The sequence below is a fragment of the Felis catus genome, chromosome C2, assembly GCF_018350175.1.
Source record: "Felis catus isolate Fca126 chromosome C2, F.catus_Fca126_mat1.0, whole genome shotgun sequence".
Classification (NCBI taxonomy): domain Eukaryota; kingdom Metazoa; phylum Chordata; class Mammalia; order Carnivora; family Felidae; genus Felis; species Felis catus.
In genome coordinates, this window is record NC_058376.1 from 77,417,336 (window position 1) to 77,432,720 (window position 15,385).

General features: G+C 43.5%; 1 protein-coding gene across 5 annotated transcripts in view; it reads right to left on the reverse strand.

Moving 5' to 3' along the window:
• Nucleotides 1-11,896, reverse strand: part of IL1RAP (interleukin 1 receptor accessory protein) — a 137,053-nt gene extending 125,157 nt beyond the window's left edge. For all 5 annotated transcript variants that reach the window (XM_045037145.1, XM_045037144.1, XM_045037146.1 and 2 more), the window contains exon 1: nt 11,628-11,896. The gene's annotated coding sequence lies outside the window, so the exon portion shown is untranslated. The remainder of the gene's footprint in view (nt 1-11,627) is intronic.
• Nucleotides 11,897-15,385: the final 3,489 nt, after the last annotated feature.

Consider the following 15,385-nt stretch of genomic DNA (forward strand, 5'->3'; position numbering starts at 1 on the left):
AGGGCAAGGTACCAGAATGGGTCCTAGAACAAAATTAGTATCACTGATTATAGGATTGGATCATTGGCTCCGAGTTTTGAAGGAAGTTAGTAAAATAAGCACAAGTGAAAAACTGCCTGAGTATGTAAGTGTAAGCATGTTTGGGGAGGTTATTTTAGTTCAAAAAAAATAATAAAAATAGCTCAAATGGACTGAGCACTAATTATGTTCCAGGCACTGTGCTAAGCACTTTGTGTACATACTTAATCCTAACAACGATTTTATTCTTGTGCCAACAACGCAGATGAGGACACAGGTTTAAAGATGTTAAGTAAATTTACCATATCCCAGAGGTAGTGAGTAGCATTACCCTGCACAGATTGTCTCATTCTAAAACCCACTTTTCTTTATCACTATGCTAATGAAACAATACAACTTGAAGAATAGGTCACGTATTCATTCACTGATTCAATACATTTATTGAACTATTCCTCATATTCTCATTGACCTATTCCTCATCCCACCATAAAGTGGGACAAACAGAGATGAATAAAATATTCAGGGTCACTTCCAATCAAAATGCAGGACGGTATAGTGGCTCAGCTTGCCCAAGTTCAGATAACTAGCTTTATGACTGACTGTGATCTTGAGCCTCAGTTTTCTCTTCCTCAATGAAAAGTAATAGAGAATCAAGTCATTCTGTGGTTTCAACAAGCTAATGTTCGTAAAGCACTTAAAAGGTGCCTGGCATATGTTTTCAAGCTATTTTTAGTTTATATTATTAAAGGCATGTATGAGACTCCATATGCATATGTAGGTGAAGAGTTCATGAAGGAATTTTATTTCTGGAAGAGTTGGGCACCATCTAAATGTGTAGATCCAGAAAGAAGAAACTGATATTACGTGGAATTAAATTTGCCTTTCATACGCTTCCTCCTCAATACAGCAGATTTCCGAAACTGGTATTGAAAATCTTAAAAGGAAATAGCTCTGGGTGCAGTGTTTTGGGGGACTGCTTACATAAAACACCTACACAAGAACTGTAAAATTTCCAGCTGAATTGAACTGAGCAGCAGTGCCTACATTTCCATCCATTACTTAGTGCATGTGGAAATAAGAATATCATTTGAGAAAAAGCAAAGGAATCTGATTTTGCCTATTTTACCTGTGTGTGTGTGTGTGTGTGTGTGTGTGTGTGTGTGTGTGTGTGTTGAGACATTCTAATGGGGGTTTGTCTGTTTGTTTGGAGACATTCTAATAGGAAAGTCCACGAATGACACATCAATGAAACTGAACGGTCTCTCTCCTCTGTTCATAGGGGATCAGAAGAGTTTAACTCCTCATCTAATAAATAAATTCTTCCATTTTCCTTCACTCTCTGGGGCTCCAAATATGTCAAACCTGGTCACTATCCTACTTCAATCCTTTTGGTGACCTTCCTTCTGCATTTTGCATAAAATCCCAACTCCCGCCCACCGCCTGAAAGTGTGATGTAGCCCCAGCTTATATTGCGACCTTATTTCCAGCCCCTCTTCCCCTCTCACCTGGCCCCTGCCCTCTCAGCCATGATTTCAGACCAGCCTGGCTCCTTCTCAGGCATTTTCCTTAGCTCAAATGTCGCCTTCTCAGAGGTGTCATCCCTGACGACCCTATTTAAAACTGTCCCTCCTCCACATCCCTTTAGTGCTGCTGTCATTGTTTCATCTCAGTTCCTTGTTTCTTGCCCTGAAATCATTTGTATTTCTTCTGTCTGCTTGTCTGTTATCTGTTCACTTATATTGTTCTTCTGTCTCTCTCCCTCCCAACAAGGAATTACCTCAACATCTCTGCTTCCCAAAGCAATTTTTGACTGTGTATGTTTACATATGCATACATGTGCATAAATGTATATGTGTGCATAAACATATATGTGTACGTGTGTGTATGCATGTGTGTGCATAAACGCATGTGTGTACGTGTGTATGTGTGCACGTGCATAAACACATATGTGTTCATATGTGTGTGTGCATAAACATGAGTGTGCACATGTGTACATAAACGCATATGTGTGTATGTGTGTGCGTGCATGTGCATAAGCATGTGTGTGAATGCATGCATGTGCATAAACATGTATGTGTGTGCCTATGCACACGTGCATAAACATATATGTGAGTATGTGTACATGTGCATGAATGTGCATAAACATATATGTGTGTATGTGTGTGTACAAAACAAGTTTTTTATTTCAATATTACATACATGATTTGTTTTCTTGTTCAGTTCCATTTCTTCTTTCTACCCCTTGAGGACAATTATACTAACACCTATCTGTGCATGTATTTATTCATCATTTACTCAGGATTAAGTAGTTGCTATTTGCCAGGCACTGTTCATGGCATACAGCAGACAGCCGGGTCTCTGGCCTTGAGGATGTTACATTCTAGTGGGGGTGAACTAAACAATAAACAATAGACAGACTAAATTAATTAAATAAATCACATGTGGGAGCTGAGAAAAGTGGCAACTGCTATGGAAAAAGGAAAAGCGGGCAGAGTGGGTAAGTCAGATGAGCAATGGCATGGGTGGAGATGGGAAGCAGGATGAGGGGTGATTTTATGTAAAGCAATCAAATAGGCTTCTTGGAGCAGATATTTGAGCAAAAGCTTCAAGGGGATGGGGGAGTTAGCTACGTGGTTATCTGAGACACTGGGTCAGAGAGGAAACAGAATGCAAACTATACAGGGTCTTACAAGGCAGTTTTAAGACTGGCTCACACGCCGAGTGAAATAATGTGTGCTTACTTGTGCCAGCTACTGCCTGGGGAACTTCATTTGTACTAACTGATTTAGTCATCACAACAACCCAATGAGTTATGTGCCATGTTAATCTCATTTCACACGGAGAAGTTAAGTAATTTGCCCAGGATTACACAAATGGAGCCAGAATATGAACCTATGCAAGTCTCCAAACCCCTATGATATATTGCCTCTCAGTATAGAAAATTCTGATCCAGTGATTCTCAGACTTCAGTGCAAAGGCACTTGATACCTGCTTCTTTAACAAGCTATCTGTATGATTCAGATGTAGATGGTCCAGGTATCACAATTTTCACCAAATTCCTCCTCCACAGGAAAACTTTCCAAATATTTTAAGGTAAATATCACATTCACTTCCTATACTTACCATCCCCTTTGTCTGTCAAATTGGGAAAAATTTCCTTAGACCAGCAGAAGCATCTACTCAACATACCCACCCTCTCCATCAGAGTTTCATGTGAATTTCATCACATGGGTGAGGGTCTGGGGCAAATAGCAGCGCTGAATGGGGAGAGGGATGAGTATTTACTGTGGGACCTATGGGTGCCAGTCTAGGGACTTGATACATTTTATCTTGCTTTAACCTCTGTAATATATATAAATATATAAAGACAGGTACAGATATAGATATTGATGTGTATCTATCTAGGAGATAGCCAGAGTATGCTAATTTCCATTTCACAGATGAGGAAACCAAGTCTACACAGGCTTAGCAAGCAATATCTAGGGTTCAACGACTCTAAAACCAGCCAACTTTTCACTACCCATTCTAATCATTCACTCCCCAACCCCTGCCATTGTTTCATTCTGTAATTGGAAACCGAAGTCCAAGCTTCCAGAAAAGTGCTATTTAGTGTGTATTTCCACTCTCCAGCATCCATCATTTCTGTAAGTTGAAAAAACTCCTATATTTATTCAATGAGAGCCAAGCTTCTTCCATGGGCACTAAATTAGCTCAAAAGAATAAAGCAGAAAATATGCACTCATAATGCTAAAATTCAAATGAAAGCCAAATATTTTATCTCTTTATTTCTTTGTAGAAGATTATGGTGATTAATGGTGATACAGAGTTTGCGTTATATAAAAAAAGGCTCTCTTTTCATTTCCCAAACAGTCAATGTCAATGTGCATAACCCAGCCATCTCTTTTCTCTTTCCACCCCCAAACCTGCATCCTGAGGGGAAAACAGTGTGTAGGTCATGGGAATGTGGCAGAATCCCATCCTGAAGGACATGGAAGGTGTCTTTATGGATCTGACTCCCAGTGCAACACTCAGTTGTGAGTCTCACTGAGGACAAGGAGGCTGCTGGGTGTCTGGGATTTAGGGTGCTCCACATGCCATGGCGTGTGGGTGCCTCTGTGGCAAGAAGAGGGTTGTTCTTCTCTTGGCTTTTCATGGTATCTTCTAAGTCATTACTCTACAGGCACAGACTCATAGAACACCGTACCTTAGAGAGCATCTTGTCCACATTTCTCATTTTAGAAGTGGGAAAAAGGACACTGAGAAGGAAAAGCAATTAACCAGTAGTGGGTTGGACTGTTGGACTGAATCATTAAAGGGAAAAAATACATATAACTTGGAGTTAGAAAGCTGGGGTCCAAGTCCCAGCGCCACTAGTCACTAGCTATGTGGCTTCAGCAAATATTTAGCCTCTCAGACTCAGGATGAAAAATGTTGTTGCTTTAATTACCTCAAATTATTGTAAAAAAATATATATGTGTGTGTGTGTGTGTGTGTGTGTGTGGGTGTGGGTGTATATACGATAACATTCATTCTGAGGGCTTTTACAGTTCTATATAAACAAAAACTATTATTGTTTGAACCTAAGTATTATACTTCCTACTCCAATATCAATTTGGGCATGCAGTTGAATATCATTGCAGATGTTAATCATATTAGATGTTAAAATCCCCATGCACCAGGCTCTTAACAAGTGTTATGGCATATGAATGACACCTATCAAAAGCCTGATGAAAGGGGTTTTAGTATCCCTTCTTACAGATGATGAAAATAAAGCAGAGACAGACCAAATAACCAAACGCAGGGAAGCTGGTCTGGTTCTAGAGCTCACAAATGTTACACGGCCAAAATTTTAGGTTACCATAGCATCTAACCATAGCTGGCTTAAAGAACTGTGTTATCTATGAAAAGAACACTTTCAGATAGCAGTGTTTATAAAATGACTGGTTCTCTTTTCTGTTGTCTTTAGCATTGATTGGAAAAGGAGGAAACCAGTGTAATCATGAGGACTTATGTGCCAGACAGGTAGAAACCACAGGCATCTCCTGGATATAAACTAGATATAAAAAGTCACCAGTCTTTATCCAAATTATATCAAATAATAGCTGGACGGATGCATATTCTTCATTGCTTTTAGAAATCTTGAGATCAGAGTTCACTGCAGCTGCCCGCTTCCCTGGAAACTTCCTACTTTCTTTTGGTTAATTAATTCATGACAGTTGACACTGGCCTTGCTGTCAATATATGCAAGCGAGCACTTCCTTCCCTTCCCTCTGTTTGCAGCAAAACACCCTTTATCATTAGAATAAAAAATGTCCTTTTCCATCATTGAGCCAGTGATGTCCAACTTTCTTTCTTTCTTTCTTTCTTTCTTTCTTTCTTTCTTTCTTTCTTTCTTTCTTCCTTTCTTTAATTTTAGAGAGGGAGGAAGAAAGTGTGAGTGAGGAAGAAGGGCAGAGGAAGGAGAGGGAGAGGAACGGAGGGAGAGAGACAGAGAGAGAAAGAGAGAGAGAGAGAGAGAGAGAGAGAGAGAGAGAGAGAGAGAGAATCCCAAGAAGGTTCCACACTCAGTGTGGAGCCCAAGGTGGGGCTCAATCCCATGACCCTGGGGTCACGACTTGAGCTGAAATCCAGAGTCAGATGCTCAACTGACTGAGTAACCCCAGTGCCCCAATGTCCAGACTTCTTAGACTCTGTGATTCCTTAGCATTTTTCCAATTTTCTGTGACCATAAACTTAAAGGAATTAAAAGTTACCTTGTTAGTCCGTAGAGATGGCCTTTGAGATACTTAGAAACATAATAAAGCATGAGAAAACTAGGAAACGTATTCTGGGCTTACTTGACACAGTATGAAACCATCATTCACTTAACTCTGTTCCTTTTATATACAAGGCACTGTGCTACGTGTCTCAGCTGCTTAGGTGCTAATCAGGGAGTTGGACAAGAACACAAAGGGACAAATTACTGGCTCAGAGTACAAACAAATAACTAAAATCACAGTAGAGATAGGAAGAAGATGGTAAAGCATTTAAAGGGGTCCATGGACCAGGAAGGAGCAAGAAAGGATTCAAGCAGCATTGTAGGAAGGACAGAGGAGGAGAGGAGATGGCTGCTGAGGTGGTATGGTGTGGGGACACAAGGAGGGGACATTCCTAGATCTAGCTATACAAGTCTTCCGATTTTATGGTTGGGGTCTAGCAAATGTGGCGGTATCATAGACCAAACGGCTTTACACTCAGGCACACACCAGTTCTAATTCTCAGTAATTGGATCACCTTAAGCAAGTCTGTAAGTGTCTCTGAGCCTCAGTTCTTCCATCTGTAAAAGGCAGACAATAATATACACCTAAGAGTTACTTTTATGCTTAAATGAAATGACAGAAGTGCATGCACCAATGAATGTTGATTTCCTTTGCCCTCCTCTGTTTGACCGGAAAATAGATCTCTCTGCATAAAACATAGGGTATTTTCTGTTTATTTCCCTTTCCCCTTCTAGCCTAGACTTTCACAAAGAGATACGGGGACGGAATTTCAGAGTTAAAGGAAACTTTAAAATAAATAAATAACAACATATTGCAGAAGGAACTTAGGGATCATCCTGTACAGCTCGCTCACATTTGAGGCCCAGAGGTAGAGACTTCTCAGTCACAGCCAAGGTAATACCAGGATCAGAATGGCAGGATGGGGACAGGTGGGTAAGCAGTCCTAGCCCAGGCTCTCAGTTCTCATCCAGAGGCCACATAATTTCAGGTCTTTCTTACCCACTTAACCTCTCTGAGCCTTAGTTGCCTCCAAAAATGCCCAGGATCATTGCAAGAATTGAATGAGGTGATGTCTGTAAGGCACTCAGTACAATCCATGATGGAGTTCAGTAAAGAGTAGTTATTAAATTTTGATATTCACGTTTAAAAATTTTTTTTAATTTTTTAATGTTTATTTGTTTTTGAGAGAGACAAAATAGAGCATGAGTGGGGGAGGCACGGTGGGGGGGGGGAAGGAAACACAGAATCAGAAACAGGCTCCAGGCTCTACACTGTCAGCACAGAGCCCAATGTGGGGCTCGAACCCACAAACCATGAGATCATGTCCTGAGCTGAAGTCCGACGCTTAACTGACTGAGCCACCCAGGCACCCGATTTTTAATGTTTTTAATGTTTATTTTTGAGAGAGATAGAGAGAAAGAACGAGCAGGGGAGGGGTAGAGTGAGAGAGGGAGACACAGAATCCGAAGCAGGCTCCAAACTCCAACGTGTCAGTGCAGAGCCCCATGCAGGGCTCAAATTCACAAACCGCAAGATCATGACCTGAGCTGAAGTCGGACGCTTAACTGACTGAGCCACCCAGGTGCCCCTTGATTTTCACATTTTAACAGACGAATACATCGAAGGAATGTATGGCAGAAGAATGAATCCGTGTTTATTAAATGCCTCCTGTGACTGAGGTGCTGAGAGAGAGAGACTCCAGCTTCTGGGCAGGCATCAGTGTTCCTGTTTCCCAACTGAAGAGATGGAGGTTCATGTCAACACTCTACCTTGCCCCCTGCACCTGTCAGGCTGCACCACTCCACACGGCTCCAACTGCCTGAGCTAGGCAGAATATAAAGTCAGGCTACAAGGAAGTATCCCCATCAGTGTGACAACCCCATCCATGTGACGACCCCATCATTACATCCTCACTTTTTAAAAAAGAAAAAAACAACAACCAAATTTGCTCAGTTTTGAGCAAATGAGTAGCTAACCCAAATTAATCCTCCAAAATATCAGATGCCAAATGTTCTGTAACTTGCCAGTTCATTGGGGCTTTTATTTCTCCCACAGAACAATTTCCAAAATGGGCAAAGAGCACAGTAGGTGGCTCTCTTTAATATTTCACGGGCAAGGCGACAATGACTCACCAGGTCCTACATCTGTGTCACTAGCAGAAGCCTGACAAAGTTGAGCAACAAATGAAACTGTGTGTATGCTGGAGATAACCTTTATTTTATTTTTTTTCTTCTGCCTCCTCCTCTGATTTCCTCCAGCTACATTCTGCTTTTCTAACAGTGCCAGGTAAGATGACGCTAACTGGGCACCTTTTGGCAAATGCAAACATATGCTTCCAAATGCCAAAAGCAAGGAGCAAAACATTTCTCCCAGAACTGCATTTGCAAGCCTGTCTGCTTGCTGCAGAGCAGAGAAACCTGATGGCCTGTGGGGAGTCTCAACGGATAAATGGCCCCATTGCCTGGGCTAGAAACAGATCTGTTCATTTTCCTACATAAGCCTGCAGCCATCAGTTTCCACAGGGAGGACTGAGGCTCCAGATCAGTGATCAGCACCCACCAGCAGCAGTGAGTGGTCTTTTCTGCAAATGCCGCCTGTGCATGCTGTTCCCTATTCCATCCTGGACCCACAGAATTGGTGAAAGAAGTGAAGAACGCTATGGCCACTCGTGACATTTGTTCTTCAATCTTCTTACTACCCTGTGAATTAGCACAAGGATGACACAGGGAGGAAACCATTGAGAACAGGAAGAAAAAAACGTGACATGTCTTCACAGTACTCTTCCTCCTAGGACTGGAAAGTACATTACATCAAACACAGGAGAGTAGGCAGGTTGCCTTAGAGATCGGGGCTTTCAAACTTCCTCTCCTGAGAGCTGGCCCCCCTAAACTCTACAGAGCATGTTGATGAATTGTTCCCTCAGCAAGGAAATTTCCTCTTTGGGACAGAAAGGATACCCTGCAATCACCAGCCAAGTAAGGCCAACTTAACTGAAGTAAATTGTTAAGGAGCTCATTGAAGATGTGACAGGGTGTGACGGAAAAAACCCTTAACTAGAAGTCACCAGGTGTGAACTGTGTATCCAGGGCTGAAACTTAAGAAGCATGTGACTCTAGAAACCTCTCAACTCTCTGAGTCTCATTCAGTCTCTTTCTCAGTAAAATTGAGACCAGCTAAGAAGAGATATTGTTTAATGAGCACCTACTCACTACATCTACTTCACATTATTCCACTTAATTTTACCCTCACGCAAATCCTTGGGGTAAGCATTTTCTTTTCCATTTTAGAATTGGATAAAATGAAAGCTCTAAGTGGTGAAATAAATTGCTCAGTATTACCTAGCTACACAGGTATTAGAACTGAAATTCGAATTTGGCCACAAAACCTAAGCTCCTTCCGCTATTAATATGCCTGCCACGTCCTTCCCTCAGGGCTATAGCAAGTAGCAAGGAAGATCATATATATGGAATATGCCTTGGAAATTTTAAAGTTCTCTCTGCATGTGTGTATGATTTTTGTCACAGGTAATCTGGATAAGGAGAAAAGGTATAACTGGGTATTCTTTCTTCAAAGAACCAGAACCAAAAGAAGTTACCTTCCAATCTCCCTTCCATTCCCTTGTCTGACCTTATTTTTAACATTTTTTTTTTGCCCACAAGTCACCGGTTTCTCAGGCACGCATTCAGATGCATACTGGCCAGCTCATCACAATGCATGCACACGGAACAGACTGACGGAAGCAAGTGATCCCACCCTCTGCAAACGCTTGGTGTGGGAGGCATCTCCAGGGGCACCACCAAGTTCTTCCTTGCCCTCAAGATGTATTGCACTCCCCCCTATGCACTCATCAATACCCCACACAAACGAGAGGGACTGGGAAGCAGGTACAAATGCTGAGAACTCAATTCAGACACTTACGGCATAGCCAGGAGACAGTAGTAAATAACTGTATGAAGTCAATCAGAATAAAATCAATTTTCATGAGCATGGTGAGGATATATGAGGAGGTTTTTTTCATTTTAAAATGCCAATAATTAAGGAAGACAAGAGTAGGCATTTGTAGTATTTCTGTTTAAATAAGGCAAGTTTGTGTCCACAGGGACTGAATTTTGCACCACCACCATATAGTCCAAAAGAAACACATGAGAATTGTGTTGTTGTTTTCCTACAGTGAAAAAAAAGAAAAGAAAAAGAAAAAAGAAAGAAAAAGAAAGAGAAAATGAAAAGAAAAGAAAGAAAAGAAGAGAAGAGAAGAGAAGAGAAGAGAAGAGAAGAGAAGAGAAGAGAAAAGAAAAACCATAAAGTTGCTTGTCTGACCGAAGACAGCAGGAATACAAGGCTTAGAACAGTCTGTAACACAGATGGAACTTCCAACTTCTCCTCTTGTCTTCCTACTTTTTGTCAAATTCCAGACGCTCTTTGCCAATAAAGGATGCCACAGATCAGGGCTTCATAGACCTGAGGCTTGGCCTAACATCTAGGGGGTTTGGCATCACTGAGAAACATTCATTTTGTATTCCAAGTCAAGCATCCATGATCAAAGTTACATGGAGACAGCACTGGGAAAACACTTTTGGAGCAGTTCAAACTCCAAAAAAGTAAACACCACAACATCCCAGATTAAAAAAAAAAAAAAGTCCCTGTAAGGTGGTATGAAATCACCTTTCTGAAAATCCCCTGTCTTCACGGTTACTGTATAACAATATTTACAATAGCAGCCATCAATCTCAAACTAACCAGGTGCCATGCCAGGCACTGTGCTAAACGTACTATCTGAATGATCCCATTTCGTCCTCCCCACGACCCTAAGGGCTTCTTCTGATCCTTATAATCTCCATGTTGCGGCTGGGGGGAGGGGAGGGGGGGGAGGAAACACACACACACACACACACACACACACACACACACACACACACACACACAGTATCAGAAGGACTGCCTGAATTGCCCGACCAAGTTCACACAGCTAACACTGGGCAGAGCTGGACTCAAAACCAGGTAAATCGTCCGCTTGAGCCCGTAGCTACCCCAGGATCTGTGAAGCCAAGCAGCGAAAGCGCTTCAAGAGGCGCGGCGGCTCTCAATTTCACAACCGGAGGTGGAGGGAAGACAGACTGGGGACGGCTCTTAAAGGAAACGGCAGAAGTTTGCTTTTATGTTCGTGATTTTTTTCTCTGTAACTCGGCTTCCTTGTTCCATGCCAGCATTCAGAAGTGCCAGGGGCCATGGCTCCGTGAAGCCAGCTACTCCTAAACGAGGGGCATCCCATCCCCTACAGGACCACCGGCCTCCTCCCGGCGCTGGGAGACAGCTGCGGGTACCAACCCAAGTCATCCGCGCCCGGGCGTCCCTCCCCTTGCCACCACCTCCCCGGGCGCCTGCCAGACAACCTCGGCAGGGGCATCCTTCTGAGAAAGCAGGTCAGGGGGAGACCAAGCGAAGCTGCGAGCAGCCTTTCCCCAGGCTGTCACAGCTCCAGGCTGGGAGCGGCGTGACACACGCTGGGACACACTGCCCTCTTCTATCCTCACCGCTCACAGCAGCGCCCTGGAGAAACCCGGGCGGGGGTACGCCAGGGTGGATCCCTTGAAGGGCTGGAAGTGGGGTGCAGCAACGCGCAGCCGTCCCCAAACTGCGGTATCTAAAGCTCCACAAAGCAAAGATGGGTTCGAGTCCTGGTCACGGCACTAACTAGCTGTGTGACCTATCCCAGCCGCTGCCTCGCTCTGTGCCTCAGTTTGTCCTTTTGAAAAAATAAGAGGGTGGAAGAGATGATTTCCAGGGGGGTCCTTCCACCCTGAGAGGTGGGTAGGTGATTCCTCCAAGCCCTGCAGGCAGCGAGAGACTCACCTTTCTTGGGAAGCAGCGCGGGGCACACCGAACCGGTGGGGAAGGGTGCAGGGTCGCCCAGCACTGCTGCTTTTCGGTGCGTCTGGCCAAAGAGGAGCCCAGGGACCCCGATCCGGCCAGTCTTCCCCCAATGAGCCTCTTACTTTCCGCCGCACTTTCTTTTTCCCCCTTTGGGGCTCCTCCCCCGGCGCGGCGCGATTGGCGGGCGCCGCGCTGCTCCGGCTCCACCCGCAGCCCTGGCTCGCCAGCCCGAGGCGCTCGGGGCTCCGCGGAGCTGCGGCCGCGGGGCGGCACCGACGGCAGCTCCGCCCGCGGCGAGGAGGAGCCGCGCTGGGGCCGGACCGCGGGCGGACGCCAGGCTGCGCCCGGCCCCGTCTGCGCCTAGCCCCCGCCTGGGCTGGCTCGAGCGCGCCGGCGAAGGAGAGGGTGGGTCCCGCAGCTCGGCCCGCTGCCAGGCGCACCGCCAGAATACGCCCCCACCGCGCGCAGAGATGCACACAGGCGTTCATTGCAAGCACCCTGCCTTCACAGGCGACATCGATGCCACCCCGCCTTTTCTCCCCGGGTCTGTGTACTTAGCTATCCTGATGCAGCAGGGCCGTGAATCAATTCAGGCCACAGGATGTGCGCGAGCCCACCAGGTGCCAAGCACCGAGTGCGACAGGAAGAAACAGACAAAATTTCGGTGTTTCCGGGGCTCTTGCTCCGCCACGAGTGGCACCCGTGGGAACAAACAACTGGTCATGAGAGCAGGACTGCATCTGTATTTTCCACTGGTGGATACCCAGTGCCTAGCACAGTGCCTGGTACCAAATAAGCCCCGAAGACGTGTGAGTTGAATGAGTGAATGAATGAATGAATGAACGAACGAACGAACGAAATAAATCTCAAAAACATTACTTCCCCTTCTTTTATTCCCATTTCTCAAGGTTTCTGCCAGAGACCTCAAGTACTCTCTCCCATTCTAGATGGTAGTCTGGATAATCATCCCAAGAGACTTCATAAAGATTTTCATTAAGTCAACTTCTTTGTTCAAGAACCTTCTGTTGGTGGTCCATCACGATTTCTTCCTGACTGGCGGGGCCCTGTCGTCATCACCTGTCCCCATTTCTGACACTTCCTAACAAAGGCCCTCTACCACATTGACTTGTCTCTTCACACATGCCTTGCCCGCCACCATCTCCTTGATTTTTTTTTCCCTTCCACATTTAGAGTTAGCTAATTGAATCTTATGAATTTATCCAAGAAATCGGCATCCAGAGAGACAGAAGTTAAGGGAAAGGAGAAGAAGAGGGCCTACGTGAACTATCAGGTGGAACTAGCAGGTGGCAGTCTCTGTGCAAAAATGGCCAGCAATGCAAAACCCAGACAGCGCCCATGCTTTCAAGGAGCTTAGCTCCCCAAGGCAAAATAACACTATAACGGAAGCTATAGAAGTGTCCATGTTCTTGCATTTACTGGTATCATTTATGAAAATTAATCCCTGGAAACGATTATTGGTCCCTGGATACCTTTCCCAGAGTACATGCTCACAACATTGTTTCTGAACCCAAAGGCAAATAATCCAAAAGAATTTTTAAAATGACCTGTATGAAGCAAAAAGAGAACTGTTCCTTGATTTATTATTTATTCATTAAACATACTCAGGACATGGACTTTTTTTCTGTTATAGTACCCTTACCAAGCACTTACATAGGTGCTTACAATATAGCAGGCACTTTGCTTATTTAATTCTCATGACCAATAGGGTACTACTATCATCTCCAACTTATTGATCAGATATAGAGAAGTTGTGTCTTGCCCACAGCTACAAGCCTACAAGGGGAGAATATAAATTGAGAACTATTGAGAACTGAGGCAGTCAGTCTTCCTGTTATTAGCCGCTCCACTGTATAGCCTCGTGTGCTTTCTAGAAGACAAGACTGTGTGCCAGGCACATGCTGGGGATTCAAAATTGAGCCACCTATAGTCCTGGACTGTGAGGGACTACTCAGCTTAATGAAGATGACACACATATAGACAAATAATCATTGCATTATATATTGAAATTTGAAGACAACATAAGTGGGAATGAAAATGAAGAAAGAACTAATGCTATGTATGCACACAATAAAATAGCTGCTATCAAGTTAATATATTATAAAAATACATCTACAAAGAAAAATGCTTACAATATAATTAATAAGTTTGTGTAAAAGTCATGGAAACACATGGGCGGTAATTGAAAGAAATGTGGAAAGCGTGAATGTATTAGGATTATGAGAGTGTAAGCATACATTTTCCTTTTTTAAATTTGTTTTAATGTAAAAAGAAAAAAAATATTAAGAACTCACATACTACGTATTCAACGAACAGTTGTCCCATGAGCGAATGAATGAATGAATGAGGCTGCAAACTCATTGGTGTCAGTACCTAACAGTGTTGGGTGTGTAGGGCATGCCCAATAAAATATTCTGAAATTGGTTGAAGTATTGGAAATGCATGACTTTCTTCTTCCCTCTGCTACTATCCCTCACCTTTTCCCTCTGATTATCTTTACTCATATGCCTCAGAATATTGCTAGTCCCTTGAACCCAATCCAGTCAGAGTTTGGGCCCTAACACTTCGTAGTCAAGGTATCTAATCACCTCCTCTTTGCCAAATTCAGTGGTTAATTCTGTCTTCATCTTACTTGACCTATTTGCAGCATTAGATACAGTTGATCAGTTTCTCCTTCAAACTCCTTCTTACCTGACTTCTCTTTTTCCATTGATTCATCTGCTGCTCCTTTCCAGACTCTTTTGTTGGTTCCTTCACCTCTTCATCATCACTGAAGGTTAGAATGCCCCAGGGCTTATCCTTGGTGTACTTATGTTCCCTGCCTGGGAGATCATATCCAGGCACATAGCTTTCTCAAACATCTGTACGATAATGACCTGCAAATTTAAGTTTGCAGGCGGAACCCCAGACTGTCTTTATCCTATTGCTTCCTTTAAATGTCTTCTCTAATGTTTCATATACATTTCAAACTTTACATACTCCAAACAAACTATTTCTACCACTCCCCAAACCACCTCCTCTCCCAGTTTTCCCAGACTGACAAGAAACACCATCTTTTACCCAGTTGTTCAGGCCAAAAGGTTGGATTCACCACTGATCCCTGGCTTTTTCTCATAGCTCATCTGCAAACCAGTGGCAAATTTTGTTTCCTCTACATTCAGAACACATCTCACATCTGAACACTAGTTCTCTCCTCCACCACAACCACTGTAGACCAGGTCACTGTCCTCTCTCCCCTCACTGGCCCCCTGCTTAGCTGCTTGCCTCCAGGGTCTTTCCTCACACTTCAGGTGATTTATCAATGGATATCAGAATAAAAGCAGGCTAGGTATTGAGGGCAAGGACCTTGAAGCCAGACTGCCTGATTTCTAGTTTAAATTCTATAACATATTAACACAACTGGTCAAGTTACTTAACTTCTTTGTGCCTCACTTTTATCATCTGTAAAAATATAATAATAATAATAATAATCATGTCTACATCAGAGGGTTGTTGTAAAATTTAATGAGCTAATTAGAAAAGAGATTGGCACACGGGAAGCACTATACAAATACTAGTTATTATTTTTACTAGTGGTAAAATGTCATCCTCTGTTCTCAAATATTCAATGAATTGTTATCATGATTAGAGAAATTTCCAGAGTGCTTACTGTAGCCTACAAGGCCCTACACTGAATTACTTCTTCTTCTTTTTTTTTAATGTTTATTTATTTTTGAGAG